Source organism: Antechinus flavipes, chromosome 3 (genome assembly GCF_016432865.1).
Source record: "Antechinus flavipes isolate AdamAnt ecotype Samford, QLD, Australia chromosome 3, AdamAnt_v2, whole genome shotgun sequence".
NCBI lineage: Eukaryota > Metazoa > Chordata > Mammalia > Dasyuromorphia > Dasyuridae > Antechinus > Antechinus flavipes.
The window spans coordinates 27,667,527-27,674,348 of NC_067400.1; positions in this window are offsets into that span (position 1 = coordinate 27,667,527).

Below are 6,822 nucleotides of genomic sequence, written 5' to 3' on the forward strand. Positions count from 1 at the left end.
AATACGTGTGTGCATGCGTGTCAAAAGTGGGGTTAAAGTGTTCTGTGTGAGTTTTACGAGATGGAATAAATGTCTAGAGCCTCTGGGAGTAATACCTCCTCCACGCAGTTAGAACTTTTGGCCCAACCATCCAGGGAACTGGGCCCCCCAGTTCCCTTTCCACTTCCGGGGGGGGCCTTGTCAATTTCACCTGTCTGCAGTCCCAGCAGTGGGAGCTGGAGCAGGTGTTCTGTGTTCCTGAGAACTCCAACTCCCCGCTTCTCAAGTGACTCCCTACGCTCTACGTCTGGAAAAAAAAAAAAGAGAGAGAGAGAGAGCTTTCCACTTATATGCGGACTTGCCTCCTCTTCTCCCAGCTAAAGGACCCCCTCCCACTTCAGAACGCCCCAAATTCGTTCAGTTTGAGCGACTTGTGCGTTGCGGGCCGTATCAAGAGAGTCTTCCTACGCAAATAGACTTTCTGTAAGCCCTATCTTTAAATAGGTCGTTCCAGCCTGTGGGTTTACTGTGATGGGTTATTCTTTTAAAAAATAATAATAATTTAATTATTTTATTTTTATTTTTATTTCCCCCAGTAGGATCAGGACACTGGAGAGGTGGAAGGGGAACTTTTAGGAAGGCGAGAATTGTGAAGGTGAAAAGTCAGACGTTTCTCCCCCACCCAATTATTTTTAAAAGTTGAATAATGGGAACGTAAGGAGCCGGGTTTCCATGCATTTCGTAGCATGGGGCATTTTCCCCTTCCTCCCGGGAGAATGGGATCAGTAGCTTTGGGAGGGGGAAGCGGGAATTCGGGACTGAGGTATGTGTCCAGCTATTGTCTTTGTGCGGTGAACTTCACCTTGTGTTATTCAAGCTCCGCGGCCATTCTCTGGGCCTCGGGTCCGATTAATTTCATCATTGTGGCTGCGATGATTAACGCTGTTTACCCGACGCTGCCTTTCGGGTTGGCTGTTAAGAAATTAAGCTCTCTCTGGGTGACCAGAGGCAAGCAGGGGTTTCTTCGCGTCGAAATGAAACAGTTTCTCTTCATTTACTCTCCCGGCTCCTCCAGCTTTCGGCCCCCCGCTCAATTAGTCCAAATGGACACAATTTCCATTCATTGCCATAACTCACTCACTGCTCTTGGAGATCGGTTGCAAAATGCACACTTTATTATTATAGGCTGACCTCAGTGGCGAAAAGTGGTGAAGCTCGAAAGAGGCCGGGAGATCTATCTAGCCCCCTTGGGCTATAATTATTAGAAATTAATTGGGTTCAGGACCCTGGGTAGCATGGGTAAATTAATAGCTTGTCTGGTGGTTTAAATCCGAATTTTCAGTCCACGGGAGAGAAAGGGGGTGTGGGGGGGAGAGTAACAGACATGAAAGACGGACCCAAGGGACGATGGAGTTTACTTGCAAGACACTCGTCTATTAAGCAGTGTCCAGAATACGTTTGAGAAAGGGAGGTGAGGCGAGGCGGGAGAAGGAGCCGACGAGGGAGAGGAGGGGGGAAAGGGGGCCGGAGGACTGGCCGAGAGGAGAGCTGAGTTTATTTTATCCGATTTTTCTCGCCTGCATTGTTTTCGGGGGAGGGGGATTGCATTTAGGGGTTAAAATAAAAATAAAGATCCTGTGTACTTGGAGCTGTCGGGCTGGAGTAAAAGTGAAAAGGGAGCCTGAGGCAAAAGGAAATTACTGCAAGCCCGCGTGACCTTTCCGAGAGGTAATCAATCAAGTGATCAACAGGGATATTTATCATTGCTCTATAGGCTACTCCGCTCGTGCACAGAGAGGGGGGAGGGGCGCGCGCGCGCACACACACACACACACACACACACACACACACACACACACACACACAAGTTTGGTCATCCCAGAAATCTAAAAACCGATCCAGAAACTTTAATAAATGTTAGGGTGGTCTGTTTTGTCTGAAATAGAGTGAGGGGGGAGGAGGAAGAAAAAGAAAAGGAAAGGAAAGGAAAGGAAAGGAAAGGAAAGGAAAGGAAAGGAAAGGAAAGGAAAGGAAAGGAAAGGAAAGGAAAGGAAAGGAAAGGAAAGGAAAAGGAAAGGAAGGAAAGGAAAGGAAAGGAAAGGAAAGGAAAGGAAAGGAAAGGAAGGAAAGGAAAGGAAAGAAAGGAAAGGAAAGGAAAGGAAAGGAAAGGAAAGGAAAGGAAAGGAAAGGAAAGGAAAGGAAAGGAAAGGAAAGGAAAGGAAAGGAGGAAAGGAAAGGAAAGGAAAGGAAAGGAAAGGAAAGGAAAGGAAAGGAAAGGAAAGGAAAGGAAAGGAAAGGAAAGGAAGGAAAGGAAAGGAAAGGAAGGAAAAGGAAAGGAGAAAAGGAAAAGAGAAAGGAAGGAAAAAAGAAAGGAAAGGAAAAGGAAAAGAGAAAGGAAGGAAAAGGAAAGGAAAGGAAGGGAAGGGAAGGAAAAAGGAAAGGAAAGGAAGGAAAAAAGAAAGGAAAGGAAAGGGAAAGGAAAAGAAGAAAAAAAGGAAAGAAAAGGGAAAGGAAGGAAAGGAAAAGGGGAAAGGAAGAGAAGGAAAAAGGAAAGGAAAGGGAAAGGAAGAAAAAAGGAAAGGAAAGGAGAGCAGAACGCCTATTTCCCAGCAGAAATGCCTCTTGCTTTAAGTGTTAAATGTAAGCTGTCCGCTTCTTTGCGATGTGAGAAAAGCTCACAATGAAAGATGTGCTTTAAAAATCCAAATCCGAAATGAGCTAGAACACAGACTGTGCCAAGAAGTGGCAAGATGGGGAAGAATGGAGTGAGTCTGAGCCACATGGCGAGGGAAGGTGCCGTCTCCCTGCCTGTATATAATACCCCATGGAATGGGGAGCCCTAAGGGGGATGGGGATGGAGAGAACGCCTCCTTCTCGGTTGCAAAATCCTGCAGCAGCTGCGGGAGGGAGCCCTACTCTCTGATGCTTACTCAGAGCTACCGAAATCCAGGCATGGGGACGAAACGAATCAAGAACAGCGCAAACCCATTTTCTGCTTAGTTTCATTCTACCTCGTAAAACATTTCTTTCTTTAAGCCCCAAGTTCTGGATTTTCTTCATGGCGGAGACCGTGTTTCGTAGCAAATCATGATGCTTCTTCTCAAGCCTACTCCCTTCTTCCTCTCGGCTCTACGTCTACCCCCCATGCCCAGCTCCCCTCTCCTTATTATTCTAGTGTGGTTTAAATGGGGCGCGGGGTGAGGGGTAGAGCAGGCTAGCTCCTAATAATAATAATAATGACAACAACTATCTGCTTAAACCCGAGGCCACCCAAGGCCTTCCTTCTGCCTGGTTTTTAGTCCCCGCTCGGTCTTTGGAGACCACTCGGAGTCGAGTTCCGAGCGCAGCCCCAAGACCCTGGTAGGGGGGTGGGTTCGTGGTGCACAAACACTTCTGGGTGGATTTCTGCAGTCTACGTGAGGGTCGCCTCCCAGCTAGTGAGGCGGCTTTCCTGCGGTGTGGGAACGTGGGACAGTGCCAGGGCGCTCAGGGCTGCGCCAGACGCGGATCCCGCCGGCCTGCCTGGGTCCCCAGCCTGCCTTCCCCCAGCCCCGCCCGCGCCTCGCTGCCGCCGGCCGGTAACCGGGACGGGTTAGTCTGCGCCGCCCCCTGCTGGCCTCGGGGAGCAACCGCAGCGGCAGGCTCTCGAGCAGCGCTCGGGCTCCAGCTGTGAACAGTAGCTGGGAGTCAAGGGGGAAACAGCTGGAGGGCCCCGGGGGAAACTCGGCCGGCGTCGGTCCGGGCAGGGAGAGAGAGGAAGGTGGAATAAAAGAAAACAGAATACGGAGCTGTAAGATCGGGAAGGGAAAATAAAAGGAAGCTCTTATTCTGTAGGGTCTCAAACTGCTGCGTCCCTGGAGTGCAAGAAAAAAAAAAAAAATAGCCAATTTCTCGCTCAGAACTGTCCCTACTCTCTATTTAGGGGCTTCTAGCCACGTCGCTCCTTCCTCCGCTGCCCTGTATGCCCTTGGCCAGAGCAGTTTTTTGCCAGGAACCTGAAAATTTCGACCGCTTTGGGATCAAAGCTGAATGGTTAACAGCTGGTCCCCCTTTTCCCACCACTGTAATCTCAACAGGGATGAAGCTAGAAGGGAAGGATCTGGATTCTGATCCCACCCCTATCACTTACAATCTGCTTGAATCAGAGAAATAACCTCTCTGGGACTGTTCCCTCCTCTATAAAACGAGAAAGTTGGACCACATGGCTTCCAAGGTTTCTTCCAACTTCACATCTATCATCCACTCTTCTGAGTCTGTCTTTCCGTGCTTAGTCAATCCGTGCAAAAAGGACCGGGAGGCAGTTGGGGGTACCAGGACACCCCTGGCCTGCTTTTTATTATTACAGAGTCACTACCCTCTCTGGTTCTGATTTGATCCCCTGCAAAATTGGAAGAATTGGTCTATGGCACATCCTTTAAGTCTGTACAATGAGAATCTCAGCACCCGCCTTTCCCAAGGGAGTCAAATGCCTCAAGGATCAGTCCATGAGGCATTTCCTAAGCTTATGTTGAGTCTGCATTTTCTGTACATTTTAAAGAGGTTGGAGACTATAAGCAGAATTTACCTTTTCTGGGAGTTTTATTGTTTATAGTTCACTTTCCCCTGTGAGATGAGACAGGCAAATAAGACAACCAAGGCTCAGAGTGGAAGGCCTGCTCCAGGCCACCTTACCAGTTAAGTGGCAAAAATCAGCTTTGGAATCCAGGTCTTCCACCCTTTCCAACCATCCATTCATTCATTTAGTAAGTTTTCACTGAGCACCTACTACATGCTAAAAGAGGTGCTGGAAAAAGGGAAAACAAAGCCATAAAAAGCAATCCCTGACAAGAGTGTTGGTGGAGTTGTGAACTAATCCAACTATTCTGAAGATGGATTTGGAGCTGTGTCCAAAGGGCTATAAAACTTTGCATACCCTTTGATCCAGCATTGTCATTACTGGGTCTGTATCCCAAAGAAATCATAAAGGGGGAGAAAGAACATATACAAAAAGGCTCTTTTTGTGGTGGCAAAGAATTAGAAAATGAGTGAGTGCCCATCAGTTGGAGAATGGCTGAATGAGTTATGATATATGAATAGAATGGAATATTATTGTTCTATAAGAAATGAGGAGCAGGCTGATTTTAGAAAAGTCTGAAGAGTCTTACATGAACTGATGCTAAGTGAAGTAAGCAGAACCCAGAGAACATTGTGCACGGTAACAGCAAGATTGTAATGAAAATCCACTCTGATAGATTTAGCACTTCTCAGCAATTAAGTTATCCAAAGCAATACCGAAAAAATAAATTGGATGAAAAATGCCATTGACATCCAGAGAGTGAACTTTGGAGACTGGATGCAGATCCAAGCATAGTATTTTCATCTTTTCTTTTTCTTTTGTCTTTTTTTTTCTTGTGGCTTTCCCCTTTTGTTCTAATATTTCTTTCTCAGCATGACTCATATGAAAATATGTAAAAAATGAATGTACTTGTATAACCTAAAAGAAAATAAAATTGTTTAAAAAGCAGTCTTTGCATTTTAGGAGCTAACATTCTCCAATATACACAGCGAGAAGTAAAAAAATTTTAAAATGTGCAAAGTAAATGGCGGGGGAGGGAGGGGAGGGAGGGGAGAGGGAGGAGTGTGTGCACAGTAACTAAGGGAATCCAGGGTTTTCCTGCAATACTGATGCCAAGTCATTGAACTCTAGAGAAGGGAGAAAGCTTTTTTTTTTTTAATCTTCCTGTAAATCTCTTTCCTTCCTGGTACCAGTCTTTCCTATCTTTCAAAGACCATCTTTCTTCTGCCTTGATTACAGGTCTAAACTAGAAATTCAGTCTCAAGCTAATGCTTTGAATTGAGAGAGGTAAAGTTGGGCAAATGATCAGTAACATGAGTTATGTAGACCTTGAAGTCTTTCCCGAGCTCCTTAGTTCCCGGTGACCCTTAGTTCCTCAAATTATCTTGTATTAACTTTGTATATATCTTGTATCTATTTATGTGCATATACATAGTATATCTCCTTCTCTTCACCACACTCAAGTAAAATGTATACTTTTTGAGGGCAGATACTATTTCTTATTTTTGTGTTTCTATCCCGTGTGCTCTTCTGAGTGTCTGGTACATAGCAGGTGGTCTATAAATGCTGCTTCAGAAAGTGGCTGTGTGACTCTAGGCAAGTCACTAAACTCTCTGGGCCTCAATTTCTTCAACTGAAATTGAATTTCATTTCATCTCACATCTCTTCCAGCTTTAACTCTATGACCTTTTCTTATATGATCCTATAATCCTGGCCAGAAGGTATATGTGTGTTTACATTTATATATATATATATATTTTCCTGGAACCAATTCCTTCTTGTTGCACCAATTCGGAGAGAAAAGAGAGACAGAAACAGAGACAGAGAGACAGAGAGAGAGAGAGAGAGAGAGAGAGAGAGAGAGAGAGAGAGAAGGAGGGAGGGAGGAAAGGAGGGAAGGAGAAAGAGAAACAGAGAGAGATGGATAGATAAATAGATAGATAGATAGGTAGATAGATAGGTAGATGGATGGCAGGATGTACAGATGGAAAGGAAGGAAGGAAGGAAGGAAGGAAGGAAGGAAGGAAGGAAGAAAAAAAGAGAGATGGATGGATGATAGAAGCAGATGGATAGATGATAGTAACATAGATAGTTAGATGGATAGATGGATAAATATGAATTGGTGCAGTCTTTTTTGGAAAGCAAAGTGGCAATAAGTAATCAGAGTTACAAAATGGTTCATAGGGGCAGCTAGAGGGCTCCATGGAGTCAAAAAGATTTAGTTCAAATTCAGCCTCAGACACTTAACACTTCCTAGCTGTATGAGCTTGGGCAAGTCACTTAATCCC